The sequence below is a fragment of the Tupaia chinensis genome, unplaced genomic scaffold (assembly GCF_000334495.1).
Source record: "Tupaia chinensis unplaced genomic scaffold, TupChi_1.0 Scaffold000037_21, whole genome shotgun sequence".
Classification (NCBI taxonomy): Eukaryota; Metazoa; Chordata; class Mammalia; order Scandentia; family Tupaiidae; genus Tupaia; species Tupaia belangeri.
In genome coordinates this window covers 429,056-447,000 of record NW_006159480.1, presented here as the reverse complement: position 1 = coordinate 447,000, position 17,945 = coordinate 429,056, and the positions used below count along the sequence as shown (strand labels likewise).

Sequence of the window (17,945 nt, the reverse complement as noted above, 5' to 3'; positions counted from 1 at the left end):
ACATGATGATTGCTACGAGTATTTTTTTTTTTGAGAAAGTAAGAAAAAAAGTGGCATGTAGAAGAAACTGAAGGGATAAATCCCCTTATCATATAACTATCTCCTACTAGAGGAAAAAAAGGAATCTAGTCATCTAATCTACTATGATAGCTATTTAAGTACTCAAATGCTCCCTCCTACTCACAATGAGAAAAACTCATCACTCAGGAATAAAACATATCTGGACTTCTATAATACCTGAAGTTACAGTTCAAAATCAAGTTAAACTTTTGTTTTACATTGATATTTTATAGTACATGGGGACTTCAAAGCTAATGGAAAATGAAACTGAAGTACAGATTATTTTAGTACAAAAAGATTTAAAAATATGTACATAGCTTTTTCATAATACTCATTTTCCAAGAGCTTTTTGAAGACCCCTTGTATATTATTTATAGTCTATTTAACACTGTAAGTCTGCTAGGAAATTTCATTCCTCTTAAAAAATAAAGCATGGTTGTATACAATCATTCTCTAGTTACCACAAATCCATTCCCACTATTACAAAGGATGTATATGGTTATTTCCTTAGAGTCTTGAGGCTAAAAACTATTTTAAAATCACTATCTTATAATAATAAGATACATAAATAAGAGATAAAGTAGTTTTAGAATTTAAAGTTTCAGTTTATTTCTTATAACCCAGAGAGATCAAGTATCTGCCCAAAGGCACTTAACTAGTTAGTGGTAGAGCACAGGCACTGAATCCATGCCACATCTTTGTTACACATACTGAATCCAGTTTATTCTCAACTAAACATTTTCAATCCTGAATAACCAAACTTCAAGTAGCTTACTCAAGGCCTACCCATGATGGCAGAGTTGAGTGCAAGACTCTACAATGCTGGAAACCATATGCAAGATAGGGATAAGGTTCCTTGGTCAACCTGTAGATGCAAAGGTAGTTGAAAGGCTAGGGGCAAGGTGCTATGCCATGAGACCCTGCTGAGGGTGCTTATGTTCTTCTTTTTCTCTCTCTCATGAAAAAAAAAAATAAAAAAAAATTTAAAGCCTATTCAAGATAAGAGTTATTCAATTTTTCTGAGGAGATAAGCAACAAAATGAACATACGAACAAGCTACCTCCCATCCACCTTCACCTCAATAGGTAACTTTTTCTTTTCTATGGTCCACCAGGAGATATATAGTGGTTAAAGACAATTACAGGTTTCTCTGCAAAGATATTGCTAATCAAAAAATTAAAAGGAGAGATGAATGTGGTTTTTTTTTTTTTTTCTTCTTCAAGAATTTCAGTCAAAGAAGAACGGAGGGTAAAGATGTGATTTTCTGGAAAACACTTTAGGGCCAAGGGATATTGATTTCTTTTCTTTTCTTTTCTTTTTTGGAGAGGTTTTTGCTATAGAGTGTGTGCGCTCACCAGACAGACAGACAGAGACAGAGAGACAGAAAGCGAGAAATCACCCCCCAGGGGGGTTTGCCACGCCGCAATCCTGTCTCCTCTGTTCTCCTCTTGGGATCTTGGGCACGCACGCACACGTGCCCAGCGTGAGTTTTAAGCCACCAGGTCTGGGACACGAAATGTGGTCGACCACGTGGGAGTCCAGCGACATAGCCATTACGCCAACTGCTGGTCCCGGGATATTGATTTCTTTCTTGCAAATTCCAGTGCAAAACTCTGAATAACTGCTGTGATATCTGTAGTACTTATGTTTAATAATGGATTTTAGATCAGGTTGAAAAACAGGGTGATAAAAATGAAATTGAGAAGGTGAAGGCTGATCCAAGTGGAATCAGTACTTACAAAGAAATGTTAAAAACGTTATTTCCAAGAAGTGATTCATGTAACAAGAGAAGGTTAAAAAAAGTCATTTTAGGGACCAGCAGTTAGTGTAATGGCTATGTCGCTGGACTCCCATGTAGTTGACCGCAGTTCGCGTCCCGGACGCGGTGGCATTTGCGTGCGTGCCCAAGATCCCAAGAGGAGAGTGGAGAAGAAGGGATTGCAGCGTGGCCATCCCCCCTGGGGGTGATCTCTTGCTTTCTGTCTCTCTATCTCTCTCTGTCTGTCTGGTGAGTGCACGTACCCTATAGCAGAAACCTCCTCCTCCTCAAAAAAAAAGTTATTTTAAAAAGCATGATGAAGTCCTAGCCATGGTAGAGCACACTGTTGTGACACTGTGTCAGCAGGCTGAAGCCACTTGGGAGGTTGGGGTTTGAATTCTGGTCTAACCTAGGGGCCTGGCATGATAATCTCAGCACCTCAGGTAGTTTAGGCAGGAGAACTGCAAGCCTGAAGCTTGCCAAGGCAACACGGTGAGGCCCTATCTAAAAAAAGGACTGAGTGACTCTGTTCTAAAAAAAAAAAAAAAAAAAGGCAAGATAGAAAATTGAATGCACAGTATGATCCTAGTCTTTCAAAAGAACTATATTGTAAAATTGTAGATAACAGCAATCCATTTGAGAAAACTCTATCAAAACTAATAGAAGTTATTGCTGGTAGTGTGGCCGGCAGATGGCATGGTGGTTAAGGGTGCTGGACTCCCACATGGCCAACCACAGTTCGAGTCCTGAACCTGATGGCTTGTTTTCTCACTTTCCATCTCTCTCTTTGTCTCTTGCTCTGTCCCTTTCTGGTAAAATTAAAAATGAATAAATAAAGTTAAATAAAAGATTTCTTTTAAATAAGTTACTGTTGGTAAAATTTGAGGTAATTTCCCCCTCTGTGACATTTTCTCAACTTTCTAAAATGAACATGAGTTATATTTCTAATCTGAGGAAATAAACATTGTGATGAGATCACTGTCTTATAAAAAGTGACTTAATTATATAATCCTCTTATGATAAACAAGTAAAAAAGGTAAAGATGCCAATACATAGAGATAATGTTTCACAGGAATCTATTTTAACTTTTCCAAAATTAGGACATCATCTCATTTCTCAATTTTCCCCTTCTCACCTCAATTTGGACTTTACTCAGATATACACTTTTTGTTAATCTTCGATTACTCCCTTTGAAGTGATTCCTTTCCTTCTGCTTTCAAATGAGCTCAGGTTTCCCCTATCAACTCCTATACTCTTTCTCTGCTTCCCCTTCCAGCCAAATTTCTACAAAGACTGCTTTTCAGCCTCCAGTTTCTCTTTAACCCTTTACAATCTTGCTTTGTTTTTCCCACATCTGAAAAAAGCTACATCCTCAATATCACTTGAAGCTGTATGGACACTAATGAAGTCCATCAAGGTCAGCCAAGTCAACTCTAAAGACTACCTACCTATTCTTCATCACTATTTAGCAATTTCATCAACTTCATGGACCCTCCCTAACTCTTTATGTTCACACAAAATAGCTGTCCTTTTTGTTCTCTTACCATCTTCTTGTTCCTTTTCCTCTAGCAACATTTTCTCTCTACATTAAAACTGGAGAAATATTCTTGCATGGTTTCAGCTATTTCTCTAGACAGTCTCTCCCTGAACTCCTTTGTATTGGGTGACTTAGAAAGTCGTGACATATTTTTCTATGTAAAAATGTGTCACAACTTTTCTGACAACCCAATATTTGGCTTCCTGGTCTGCCACTGCTAGGTCCAAGTCAATATGTCTAAAACAAATCTCGTTAGTCTCCAGTGTCATAGCAACTAGCTGCCCTTACTTGGCACCACATTAGGAATCACGGGAACCAAATCTGTCCCAGATTAAAAATCTGGAAGTTATTTTGACATCTTTCCCCCATTCCAACAAACCACAAAATCTTGAATCTTTTTTCAAAATAGTTTGTGAATACATTCTAACCTTCTCTTTAATGCTGTCTTATCATTTCAAGCCTAAATACTGTAAGACTTATTTGAGGGGCCAGATAGTGGCACAGTGGTAAAACACAGCACTCTGTGAGCAATCAGACATGGGAAGGTTCCCAGTTCAGGTCTGGAGATCCTGTTAGGGGTGCTATTTCTCTTTTTTCCTTGCTCATGTGCACAAGTTCATGAAAGAAAGAAACATTTAAATATATGTATTTCCTGCCAAGGTTTTCCTCCTGGAGAACATCCTGTACTACCATTGCCTGCAGTGTTGATGGTATGACAGTACTACAGAATTTTCCAAATTATGTTAAAAGTATCCATATAGATTTTAATGGATGCCTTAATCTGTTCAAATAAGTTTAGCTATATGCTAAACTATTTCTTGGGAATTAAACACATTAAAAAGGAAGAGGTGCTTGTAGACTTTAACTTTGTGATTCTCAAACTTAGACACCATCCTATCCTTTATTTTGACAAATATGTATAAAATTTGAAAGAGAGTTGTGTCCTAAGGAAGGAAACTGATTTACAACACCAAGACCAAACTACTTCTCTAAATATGGAAGGTCTTTATAATTGAGTACCATGCTATTAGAGATTAACAATATTTTTCATTATAAGGGAGAAATCATAAAACATTTCCCCATCTATTTTTTATATTAGGGGGAGAGGAGGCAAGGATTTTTTCAGGAGTAGGAGGGATGGTTTCCACTGCAGTAGTGTTAAAAAACAATATCATTAAAAAGAATAGCGTGGCCCAGATGGCACAGGTGATAGGGTGCTGCTGCTGCATGATACTGGAGCTATATGGGAGGCCCTGAGTTCAGATCTTCAATCAACCTGAACAAGCCAGGAACACCCATGGGTGCACCCATGATGCTGGCTGGCTGGCAGGCTGCAAAGAGGGGGTATACAGCATGATAAAATCCTGTTAGAGGTACCTTTCTGTCTGTCTCATGAATGTAATAAATAATAAATTTTTAAAAACATACATCTAGCCTTTATCAAAAGTTGACTATATATCTGTCGTGGGCACTGTGGGTGTATTATCTTTTTATAAATGAGAAAACTAAGACACAGAAAGATTAAAAATTTGCTCAAGACCAAAGAACAACAACAAAAAAGGGTAAGAGTCAGGACTAAACCCTGCCATTCTGTCTACATTGCTGACATTCTTAAATAATATACTATACTGTCTCCCAATTAATATGGGAGATTAAGGGCAAAATGTGTAGATAGATGATACAGGCTTTCTAGTTTTTTTTTTTTTTTTTTTGGAGAGATTTTCACTGTAGGGCGCGTGCACTCGCCAGACAGACAGAGAGAGACATAGAGACAGAAAGCGAGAAATCACCCCCCAGGGGGGATGGTCACGCCGCAATCCCTTCTCCTCCATTCTCCTCTCGGGATCTTGGGCACGCACGCACACGCGCCCGGCGTGAGATTTAAGCCACCGGGTCCAGGACACGAACCGCGGTCGACTACGTGGGAGTCCAGCGACATAGCCATTACGCTAACTGCTGGTTCCCCAGGCTTTCTAGTTTTCTAGCTTAAGATTTTGGCAGGTCACGTATTTGATTATGAACAAGTGACTGCTTACTATATATACATATATGATTCTACAGAGAGACTTATATATACAGAATACATAGAATAAAACAGAACATGTATATGTGTGTGGGTATATGAAATTATATATAATTATATTGCTTTCTCAAACGCAAAATATGAATATTGCTGTGAGGTTCAAAATGAGATTATATGTAAGCTATTACTATTATCAGCCATAACATTTACATAAAATGTACAGTAAATGATTCTGATATTTTGAAAGGCAAATTTGACAATACTGTAGAGCAAATGACCTATAACCATAGGCTAGGCTAGTTTAGAATGGCTGTATCATTTATCCATAGCCCTAAGACTCTTTTTATTTTATTTTATTTTTTTTTTTGGAGAGATTTTCACTGTAGGGCACGTGCACTCGCCAGAAAGACAGAGAGAGACATAGAGACAGAAAGCGAGAAATCACCCCCCAGAGGGGATGGTCACGCCGCAATCCCTTCTCCTCCAGTCTCCTCTCGGGATCTTGGGCACGCACGCACACGCGCCCGGCGTGAGTTTTAAGCCACCGGGTCCGGGACACGAACCGCGGTCGACTACGTGGGAGTCCAGCGACATAGCCATTACGCTAACTGCTGGTTCCCCAAACTAAGACTCTTTTTGAGAGCAAAAGGAGATACTATTAAAAATTATGCTGAAAAAAAAAAAAAGACTATGCTGAGACACTAGGCATAAACCAGGTGTGTCCCAATGATTTAGGATGCAAAGTCACCCCACCTTAGTTAAAATATTTACTTTCCTAGATTTTTTGTTTGTTTTTAATTTGCCAGGGGACATGTGTGCTCAATGGAGAGAGACACAGAGAGAGGGAAAATGAGAAAGCATACCCATGGGGCACGGTTCTGTTGTAATTCCTTCTCCTCCATCTCTCCATCCTTTCGGGATTTTGGGTAAGCAGGTACACATGCTTGGCATGTTTTCCAAGATGGCAGGTCAGGACACTCACACAGCATTGTCAGCCATGTGGGACTCAGCCACCTTAACCAGGCCATGGGCTGGTCTGCTAGATTGATTTTTCTGTATTTTTTTCTATAAAAGAAGCCAACTACTCAGCAATAAAAAGAAATGAACTACTGATACATGCAACGAATAAGTCTCCAATGCATTATGCTAAGTAAAAAAAAAAACAGACTTGAAAAGCCACATACTATACAACATTTCTTTTCTTTTCTTTTCTTTTTTTTGAGAGGTTTTTGCTATAGGGTGCATGCACTCGCTGGAAAGACAAAGAGAGACAAGAAGCGAGAAATCATCCCCCCCCCCGGGGGGAGGGCCACACTGCAATCCCTTCTCCTCCATTTTCCTCTAGGGATCTTGGGCAGGCACGCACACGCACCTGGCATGGTTTAAGCCAATGGGTCCGGGATTCGAACCATGGTCAACTACATGGGAAACCAGCAACATAGCCATTACGCCAACTGCTAGTCCCACAACTTCACTTTTTATGACATCTCAGAAAAGGCAAAAATAGAGATAAGGAAAGAGAAACAGAGTTTAAGGGAAAGGAGAAGTTGACCTCATAGGGATGAGAGATAACTTTATGGGAGAGGGACATATTCTGTCCCTCGATTGTAGTGGTGATTACACAACTGTGTGCATGTCAAAAACTCACTATGGGACAGCTATGTGGTGCAGCAACAATGTGCTGCTCAAGAGGAGCCAGATTCCACATGGCAACCAAGTTCAAATCCCTGGCCTGGTCAGCCTGAAATGCGACAGGCACTGGTGTGAGTACCTAATGTCCAAAGGACTAGAGGAAGAGGACCTCAGCATGACCAGACCCTGTGAAGAGTATTTCTCTTTGTCATGTGTGCCTGCTATATCATGAATTTAAAAAAAAATCATGAAAATGATATCTCACTAATTTGACTTAAAAGGAATTGGGCACAAGTCATCCAAGGCTTTTTACTCATCTCTTTGGACACTAGACATATGCTTGACAGAATTGAGAGATATAGCTCCCCTGGCCCAAATCTATTCTTTTTTTCTTTAAGAAATCAGTCTTTTTAGTCCTGGAGGTTCTACAATCCTCAGAGCATCTGGAATAATATACACTATGTACCATATAACAATAGGTTAGTCAACAACAGACCAGATGTACAATGAGACTTTAAGAAGTATGTGGAAAATAGAATTAAAGTATGAGGTTATTTTTGGCGCAAAAAAAAAAAAAATGAAATCCAGACATTATTTTTTCATAATGCACACTTCCCATGAACTTTCTGAAGACCCTTCATACCTATGCTGGAGCAATAGGCTACTCCATACAGCCTAGGTGTATAGTAGACTATGCCAACTAGGTTTGTTAAGTACACTCAATAATGTTCACAGGATGACAAAAATCACCTAATGACGCATTTCTCAGAATGTATCCCCATCGTTAAGGGACACATGAGTGTACAATTGTTTCAAGTGGTGATTACCAAGGCCTGCACTACTGGTTTTCTGTTTGCTCTACTCAGCTGTGTGGGCTGGGACTGGGCCTGTAGACTGGAGATGTCCTCAGTACCCTCTGGATGCCATGACTTGGGGTGAGTGTTCTCATTTGGAGGCTAGTGGGAGTTAAAAGCTTAACCTACAAAGGCCTCCAGGCTACTCCTGGCTGTCTAGAAAGCTTTTCTACTCACTATGAAGTAGTATCACAATTTACTACCTGGGTAAAAAATTAAAGACTCATCCAACCTTAAAGGCTAGTGCAACTAAAAGATTAGATCAAAGAAACTTATGTCAAATTCCCAGCTTTCCTACTTAACTATGTGGCCTCAGAAATAGCTGAGACTCACTTTTTCCATCTACCAAAGACGTTTATGTATTTACCCTGCCTCACTCCAAAAGAATGAGAAAAAAATGTACACAATAAGAAAAAAACTTTTAAAATCAGACATTGAAGCTAGGATAAAGAGAAAGGAAGGCTGGTTCTGTAATACAGCAGTTAAGAGTACCAGATACCACACAGCTGATGCCTTGGAAAACACACCTAAAACATGTGTATGTGTGTCCTAAATCCCAACAGGAGGGGAGGAAGAGGAGATTGTAGTGTGACTGCTTTTTCCTCCACCCTCTCTCTATGTCTCTGTCTGACAATCAAAAACAGAGAATAAGTAAGTCAGCTATCAAACTGTTAAAATTTAAGGAGAGAAATTTGCATGTTCAAAGTGATTTCAAAGTGGTAGCAAAGTTTGGCAGAGCATTAAAATTCAAGGGATCTGAGGGGATGAGCAGTTGGCGTAATGGCTATGCCACTGGACTCCCATGTAGTCAACTGTGGTTCAAGTCCTAGGCCTGGTGGCTTAAACTCACGCCCAGTGCGTGTGCGTGCATGCCCAAGATCCCGAGAGGAGAATGGAGGAGAAAGGATTGCGGAGTGTCCATCCCCCCTGGGGGGTGATTTCTCACTTTGTGTCTCTCTGTCTCTCTTTGTCTGTCTGGTGAGCGCACGCGCCTCATAGCAAAAACCTCTCCAAAAAGAAAAAAAGAAAAAAAAAATTCAAGGGATCCAGTTTATGAGAAGATGGTCAAAATTTATTTAAACATATTCAAGTATTTATAAAAACAAATGACGGGGAAAAGGTAGGGAATCTTAAATGTATTGTAAGCACCCTTAAACAGAGAAAGCATAACTTTATAACATTAGGTCTCATTTTCTTTTTTTTTTTAAAGAGGTTTTTTGCTATAGGGCGCGTGTGCTCGCCAGACAGACAGAGACAGGCAGAGAGACAGAAAGTGAGAAATCACCCCCCAGAGAGGATGGCCACGCCACAATCCCTTCTCCTCCACTCTCCTCTTGGGACCTTGGGCACACACACACACGTGCCCGGCGTGAGCTTTAAGCCACCGGGTCCAGGATGCGAACCGCGGTCAACTATGTGGGAGTCCAGCGACATAGCCATTACGCTAACTGCTGGTCCCTAGGTCTAACTTTCTAAGCTTTTGCTAGTAATACTTTCTGCCTCTCCTAATGTTTCATATTTTTAAAAGTTTATTTATTCTGGGGCCAGCAGGTAGTGCAATCGTTAAGGAGCTAGACCCACACATGGTTGATCACAGTTCAAGTCCTGGACCCTATGGCTTGAAACTCACACTGGGCACATGTGCATGTGTGTCCAAAATGCCAAGAAGAGAATGGAGAAAAAGAAATTGTGGCATGGCCATATCTCCGGGGAGTAATTTCCGAGGAGTAATTTCTTTCTTTTCCTCTGTCTCTTTCTCTTCACCCTCTGCCCCCCTGTAAGCGCACATACTCTAAGGCAAAAACCTCTTTAAAAAAAAAAAGTTATTTATTCTTTCATGAGAAAGAGACAGGAGACAGAGAGACAGAGGGAGAGAAGAACATGCAACTCCAACAGGTCTTCATGTTGCAATCTACCCTCAGTCTCAGTTGCCTGGATCATGAACTGGCAGGTGCATACCCAACATGCTTGGGGAGGTCTTGGATGGAAATACAGGAGCTTTCTCATCGGGTCCAGTTTTGCTATCACTGTGCCATCACTTCACCTGTAATGTTTCATGTTCATCACAGCAAAACTGTTCTCCTTGAAATGCCTCCTTCCTTTCTTCCCACTTTACTATAGCCTCTCTCATCATGATGATTAAGTCCAAATCTTTCTCTCTGAAGCATTTGATTCCCACCATCTTTTTTTTATTTTTTATTTTTGGAGAGGTTTTCACTACAGGGCGCATGCGCTCGCCAGACAGAGAGAGACATAGAGACAGAAAGCGAGAAATCACCCCCCAGGGGGGATGGCCACGCCCCAATCCCTTCTCCTCCATTCTCCTCTCGGGATCTTGGGCACGCACGCACACACGCCCAGTGTGAGTTTTAAGCCACAAGGTCCGGGACGCAAACTGCGGTTGACTACGTGGGAGTCCAGCCACATAGCCATTACGCTAACTGCTAGTTCCCTGATTCCCACCATCTTTGATCTCTTCCTTCACCAACTCTTTCTGTACTCAGTTAATATTGCACAGTGTAGGACTTTAACAATTAACCAGTAACTGGCGACCTAAACATAGGACAGGACTGGGCACCAACTGATCCAGATGTGTTTTCTCTTTCCAACTAGACTGTTCATGGGCAGGGACTGCATTTCACACACTGTGTTCCACAACAATTCAAGTAAACACATAAATACAAATATATACATATATACATAACACGAGGGGAATTCAAAAAACTATGGATAATTGAATTAAATGACTAAAATTAAAAATGTATTTCCTCATATAAGCTCCATCAAGTTCAAGACATTTTTGTGAACGTAGATACCAATCATTTAATCACTCTCCAAAGAATTAAGAGTCCCAGAAATGCAAATATGTCAATATAATCTTTTTTACGTTGTTACCTGAATAAAGATGGGTGTCCTTTAAAGATTTTTTTCAAGATTAAGAAACAAAGAAGCCAGAAGGAGCCAAATCAGGACTGTAAGGCGGATGTCTAATGCTTTCCCATTGAAACTCACAAAATTGTCCTTGTTTGATGAGAAGACTGAGAAGGAACATTGTGCAATGGTGAATCTTGTGCACAAGCGTTTTTTTGTTTTGTTTTGTTTTTTGCTAACACTTACGCTAACTTTCTCAAAATATTCTCATAATATGCAGATGTTATGGTTCTCTGGCTTTCCCTAAAAGTCAACAAGAAAAATGCCTTGAGCGTACCTCCTCACTACCCCCAACCAAAACCAAAAAAAACCCAAAAAACAAAAATCTGTGGCCATGATCTTGACCAGTCTGCCTTTGCTCTGACTGGATCATTTCTACCTTATGATAGGCATAAACAAAACTAATTATTTCCTTGCAAATTGATAATGGATGGTCTGTCACTGCAGGCATTATCTTCAACCACTATCTGGTTCCTTCTTAAAATGAGTTATCCCTTTGTACACTGCTGATTTCTTTGAGGCATTGTCCCCATAAACTTTTCATAAAGAACCAACAATTTCACCATTCTTCCATTCAGACTTCATAAAGCTGATATTTGTTCCTCAACTTTGCCAGAATTCATGTTGCTCTCATAAGGGATTTTTTTCCAATTGATGTCTCATCCTTCTTAGTGCATCAAAACAAGTTAGTTTGAATTTAATATTGTGTGTGTGTGTGTGTGTGCGCATGTGTGTGTGTGTGTGTGTGTGAGAGAGAGAGAGAGAGAGAGAGAAACTGATTGGAAATCCATGCATAACTTTTCATGATATCTATTTTCCAAATAAGGGTATGTGCACTCACTGAAGAGAGAAAGAGAGAGAGGGATGGGGGATGTTCACTCTGCAATCCCTTCTCCTCCACATCTCACTGCCCCCAGGATCTGAGGCATGCACACATATTTGCCAGGAGTGTTTCTGAAGCCACTGCTCTGGGACTTGAACTGTGCACTCAGTCATGTGAGATTCAGTTGCCTTAAACACTAGGCCATTGGCTGACCTTTCCAAGAACTTTTTGAAGATGATTATATACATATATCTCCTCCAGTGGACAAACACATATTATAACAATCAAAGTACTAGTATTTTTGGATTATTCTTTAAACAATTAAAAGATGTCTAAGTATTCAGTTCAATATGCACTGACTCAAGACCTACTCTATGCCACAAGATGAATAAGAAGTACATGTTTTATTTCTCAAGAAGCTCACAGCCAAGTGGGGAAGAATGACAAAAAAGTTGATAAACTTAAAATAATTAGTGCTATAAAAGAGGAATAAATAGTACAGATTCCTAGAAACGCAATGCATCCAATTTGAAGGACAGCTAAGTGTCCAGGAATACATTTTAGGTTATACTAGACCTGACTCTTGATGACAAACAGGAAACTGCAAAAATGCAATGAAGGGGGTCAACAGGTGGAGTGATGGTTAAGAAGGCTGGATCTCACATGGTCAACTCTATGGTTTGACTCCTGGACCTGAAAGCTTGAAAATCATGCCAGGTGGCTTGAAAATCACAATGGGTGTACGTGCAAGTGTGCCCAAAATCTAAAGAGGAGCCTGGAAAAGAAGGGACTATAGCATGCCAATCCACCCTTGGGGGGTGATTTCTCATTCCCTCCACACACACTTCTGGCAACCACATGTACCCTATAGCAAAAACTAAAAAAAAAAAAAAGAAGAAAAGCTCTCAGTTAATTAACCACAGTAAAACTCTTGCATCTTCAGATATCCTATAGCACAGAAAAACAACAAAATCAGAATCTAGAATTTTTCCTATTTCCTTGTGTATTTTCAGTTTTTCTTCACAAGTGGGTGTTCAGTTTGAACATAACAGAAAGCTGTTACAACAGCTGAAAAGGTGATGAGGAACTTTATAACAGACAGATTAGACTGACAACATCCAAACTATTGATCATTACTTTTTTTTGAGAGGTTTTTCGCTATAGGGCACGTGCGCTCGCCAGACAGACAGAGAGAGACAGAGAGACAGAAAGCGAGAAATCACCCAGGGGGGATGGCCACGCCTCAATCCCTTCTCCTCCATTCTCCTCTCGGGATCTTGGGCACGCACACACACGCGCCCGGCGTGAGTTTTAAGCCACCGGGTCTGGGATGTGAACCGCAGTCCACTACGTGGGAGTCCAGCGACATAGCCATTACGCTAACTGCTAGTCCCTAAACTATTGATCATTCTTTTTTTTTTTTATTTTTTTTTTTATTTGAGAGGTTTTCGCTATAGGGCGCGTGCGCTCGCCAGACAGACAGAGAGAGACATAGAGACAGAAAGCGAGAAATCACCCCCCAGGGGGGATGGTCACGCCGCAATCCCTTCTCCTCCATTCTCCTCTCGGGATCTTGGGCACGCACGCACATGCGCCCAGCGTGAGATTTAAGCCACCGGGTCCGAGACGCGAACCGCGGTCGGCTACGTGGGAGTCCAGCGACATAGCCATTACACTAACTGCTGGTTCCCAACTATTGATCATTCTTAACAATGAGAAAAAGTCAACTAATAATTCTATGATTTCAGATGTGATACAATAGGAAATACTATTTACATAACACTTAATATTCTTTTTTTTTTTTTGAGGTTTTCGCTATAGGGCGCGTGCGCTCGCCAGACAGACAGAGAGAGACATAGAGACAGAAAGCGAGAAATCACCCCCCAGGGGGGATGGTCACGCCGCAATCCCTTCTCCTCCATTCTCCTCTCGGGATCTTGGGCACGCACGCACATGCGCCCAGCGTGAGATTTAAGCCACCGGGTCCGAGACGCGAACCGCGGTCGGCTACGTGGGAGTCCAGCGACATAGCCATTACGCTAACTGCTGGTTCCCAACACTTATTATTCTTGACTCCTCAAAACAAAAAACTAACTTGAATACAATGAAGCCCCAACTATTTAAAGGAAATATACATGGAACTTGTTAACTATCACCATGAAGATGCAATTAGAAAAACCCAGAAAATGGAAATTCCTTGAAATACATGACTCAATTTTCCTCAACCAATAGTTTGCAAGGAAAAAAAAGAACCTATATATCAAATGAGACTTAAGAACTATATCAATTAAACTGATTTATGGGTAATGCCTAGATACCAGTGTTCAAAAAAAAACTCAAAATGTAAAAGAATCAGGAAATTTGAATACTGACCGGATAAGTGGTTACACCAAGGAGTTAATGGTTTACAACTCTAAAGTATACCTAACTTATAATAAAATGTGCCTATTTAAACTGTATATAGGTATACACGCATTACACACACTCCTGGCATGAATTTCAAGATGCCTGGTCTGGAATTCAAATCACAGTTGACCATGTGAGAGTTGAGCGCTTTAACCACTATGGCACCAGCTGGTCTCTTACTTTTGAAGAAATTACCAAACTGTTTTTACAGTAGTTGTAACTTTTACATTCTAAGCAGCAGTGTATAAGAGTAAGAAATTATTAATTATTTTTGTTGAATGGCATTGTGGTTATGTCTTTATTTTTATTGCCAATGGACATGTACACTTACCAGAAAAAGACTGAAAGAGAGAGAAAGCACCCCTCAATGCATAGCCACATTGCAATCGTCTTCTTCCATCCTATCAGGATTTGGGGAATGCGTGCACATGTACCTGGCCTTTTTTTAAAGCCATGACAGTATGATTCAAACTGCAGTTGGCCATGTGGAATTCAGCTTTCCAGGCACAGCACTTAATCACTGCACTAAAGTTTACACATTTATCCTTCCCATTACTGAGAGAGGCAGAGAGAAAGGCAGCACCCCCAGCAGGGTCTCAATACCACAATTCACCCCCAGCTTCAGTTAGTCCTGGATCATGGGCAAGCATGCACCTGGTGTACTCAGAGAGATCTCTGGACTTGATCAAGGAACCCTCTTATGTGGAACTGCTTCACAGTGTATGACTTCTCCTCCTCTTTTTTTTTCCCCTATAGGGCACGTGCACTCGCGAGAGAAACAGAAAGCAAGAAATCACTTCCCAAAGGGGATGATCTCACCTCAACCTCTTCTCCTCTATTCCCCTCTTGGGAGTTTGGGCACTCGTGTACATGTACCTAGTGTGAGTTTTAAACTGCCAGCTTCAGGACTTGAACCATGGTCAACTATGTGGGAGTCCAGCAACATAATCATTATGCCATTTGCTGGTCCCATTTGTTTTTTTTTAAAGTCTTTTAAAGATACATGTATCAAATAAGACATTTAGGATTTGTACAAAGTAGGAGGAATCAGTGAAATATAATTAGAATGTTCATTTTATACTATCTTGTCTCCTTTTTTATATGATAAAAAGTTCCCCTACATTTTTAGAAAATGTTTTTCTTTATTCTTTATTCATGATAGAGCATGCACCTGCACACGTGAGAGTGAGTGGGAGAGAAGCACCCTTGAGAAGGTCTGGTCACATGACAATCTTCTTCCTTCAGTTCTCCAGTCCATCAGGTCCTGGGCATTTGCACACTCAACCTGCTTGTTTCAGGATGACCAGGCCTGGGATTCGAAGAATGATTGCCAGGTTGGATTCCACTTTTTTTGAGAAGCACATTACTGCTGTGCCACAGAGCTGGCCCAGAAAAAGTGTCCAGACAATGGCACAGTGTTAAAATGGAATGGTCTGTAAGGCAGACCAACATGCAAAGGTTTTAGGTTAATGTCTGGAGACCTCTCTGAGTCTTCTGGCCACATGTGTGCCCACAATTCAGGACTGGCTGAGGTTTGGGATGGATTATGGTGTTAAGACCCTGTTGGAATATGCTGTCTTTGTCTCTCTCATTCATAGAAGAAGTAACTTACCTTCAATGAACAAAGCTAATTTATGGAATACCCATATATGGCAATGTTCTACAATCTATAGCAAAAATGGCAATAACTCTTGTTCTTTGGGCTACAGGTGACACTCCTTTTAATGACTGTAGATGTGATTAACATAAGAGTAATATGAAATTCAGGGGTAGATGGAAGAAAGAGAAACAAAAGTAGATGTGTGCAAAAAGACTACAACCCTTACCTCCCTTCTTCACTATATACTCCTGAATTTGGGGGCAGGAAGAAGTGGATTACATAGGGAAAAAGAACATCAGAAATAAACATAGAGGGCCGACCCTGTAGCCTAGTGGTTAAGGGAGTCAGATCCCATATGGTTGACTATGGTTTGAATGCCAGCCCTAGAAGCTTCAGTGACACATTTGGCAAATCTGGATGCATGTCCAAGATCTCAACAAGATGGAGAAATGAAAGAGATGCAATTGAGGCATGACCATGCTCCGTGGGAGAGTGCTTTCTCCCAGTCTCTTGCTGGTAAGCTCATGCACTCTCCAGCAATGTAAAAAAAAAAAAAAGACTATAAAGCTCTTAAAGATATCTGGTAAAAGCCCTTTAATATGATGTAACTGAGAGTAGCTGACAGTTAAAAAAAAATTTAAGGGCTAGGTAGTGGTACAGCAGTAACACAACTGGGCCAACATGGTAAAGGTCCTGGGTTTGTATCCCAGGACCTCTCATAGTGCATGAGGCATTTGTGCATCCATGATCTGGGTTGGTTGAGACTGGGGGTAGATTACGTTATAGAGAACTTGGTGATGCCTCTCTCTCTCTCTCTCTCTCTCTCATGAAAGTAATAAATACTTTAAAAAATTTTAATCAGAACATGTGTTATTTATTTTGCCAGAGGGCACATGTGCTCAGTAGAGAAAGACAGAGAGGGTGTGAAAGCATCCCCAATGGGGGAATGGTCACAGCTCAATCTCTTCTCCTCTGTTTCTCCCTCCTTTTGGAATTTTGGGCATACACATATACGCCTAGTATGTTTTTCAAGTTTCCGGGTCTGGGACTTGAACTGTGCTGGCTGTGTGAGATCCAAATTCCTAAACCACTGTGCCACTGGCTGGCCCTCTACACCTAATTTAATATAAAGTCTTTGAGCCATTTGTCTTTACCCAGTTCATCCAAAGTATTCCAGTTAATCTTCAAAGAAAAAACATTTTTTCTTTTTCTTTGTTCATGACAGAACAGGGGCCCAGGAATGAAAGAGAGAAAAAGAACTTCACAAGGTCTGGCCACACTGGATCTCGCTCCTTTGGCCCTCTAGGCCATTGGATTTTGGCCATTTGTGCACATGCCTAGTAGAAGAAACTATTTTTTAAACTTCTATTTTAAATTATTATAGTTACTAAATTGGAAACTAAGCAAGTTTGGGAAATGGGGCAGAGATGAATGGCTGCACTCTTCAGATGTTCTAATTCAGATACCTGCTACTGTTAGTAGAAGTGGAAAAGAATCACTGTCTGAATCTTGACAACACAACATTCTGTATTATCAATGTTTTACCTTTCAAAATTTGACAGACAATAAACAATATGGTTTTAGTTTGCTTTTAAAAGATTAATATGTAGCTGTATTTTTTGTGTATGAATAAATCGAGAGAAAAGACTATGGTATAACAGGGAAATAAAAGTCCTACAGTCAGACCTTCTGGGTTTGAGTCTTATTTTAACCACTTACTAGTTCTGTGATCTTAAGCAAGTTACTTAACTTCCTATTTTCAGAACAGCATAGTGAGGATTAAATAAAATAATCTACTTACCACAATGTCTGGCACATGGGTAATCACTCTATAAATGTTAGCTATTATTCAGTTATACAGAAACATCACAAACGAAGCAAGTTGCCTTTAGTTTAAGAAACATGATCTGTGGTGTTAGTGAATGTTAATACAAGTTCCTAAATCTGTTGTATGTTTCTGGGTGTGCATAGTAGCACACACACAAAATTACTGAAAGGATAAGGGTTCTTTCTAGATAGTAGCATCACAGTAATTTTCTGTTTATTTTTTTTACAGTACTAAGACTGAATAATTTTCTTCTTCAATTTTCTGTATTAATTTCCTATAGTAAAAAAAGTTACATTTTAAATAAATTTTTCTTAACAAGAGAACAATAGGAAATGATAAATTAAAGCTTTTTAAGCCTTAAAACACAAATTCTAGTCATGTAAAGGAACATAAAATAACTGTCAAATTATGAAATTCAGTAACTGAACCACTCTAAGGTAGAAAAATTCTTGGTGTTATGTACCTGCTACATCATAGACACTAGAGGTTTCT

General features: G+C 40.1%; 1 protein-coding gene across 2 annotated transcripts in view; it reads right to left on the bottom strand.

Moving 5' to 3' along the window:
• The window catches only part of KATNBL1 (katanin regulatory subunit B1 like 1), a 54,903-nt gene that overhangs the window by 27,252 nt on the left and 9,706 nt on the right, over window positions 1-17,945 (bottom strand). The gene's annotated exons all lie outside the window — the stretch shown is intronic.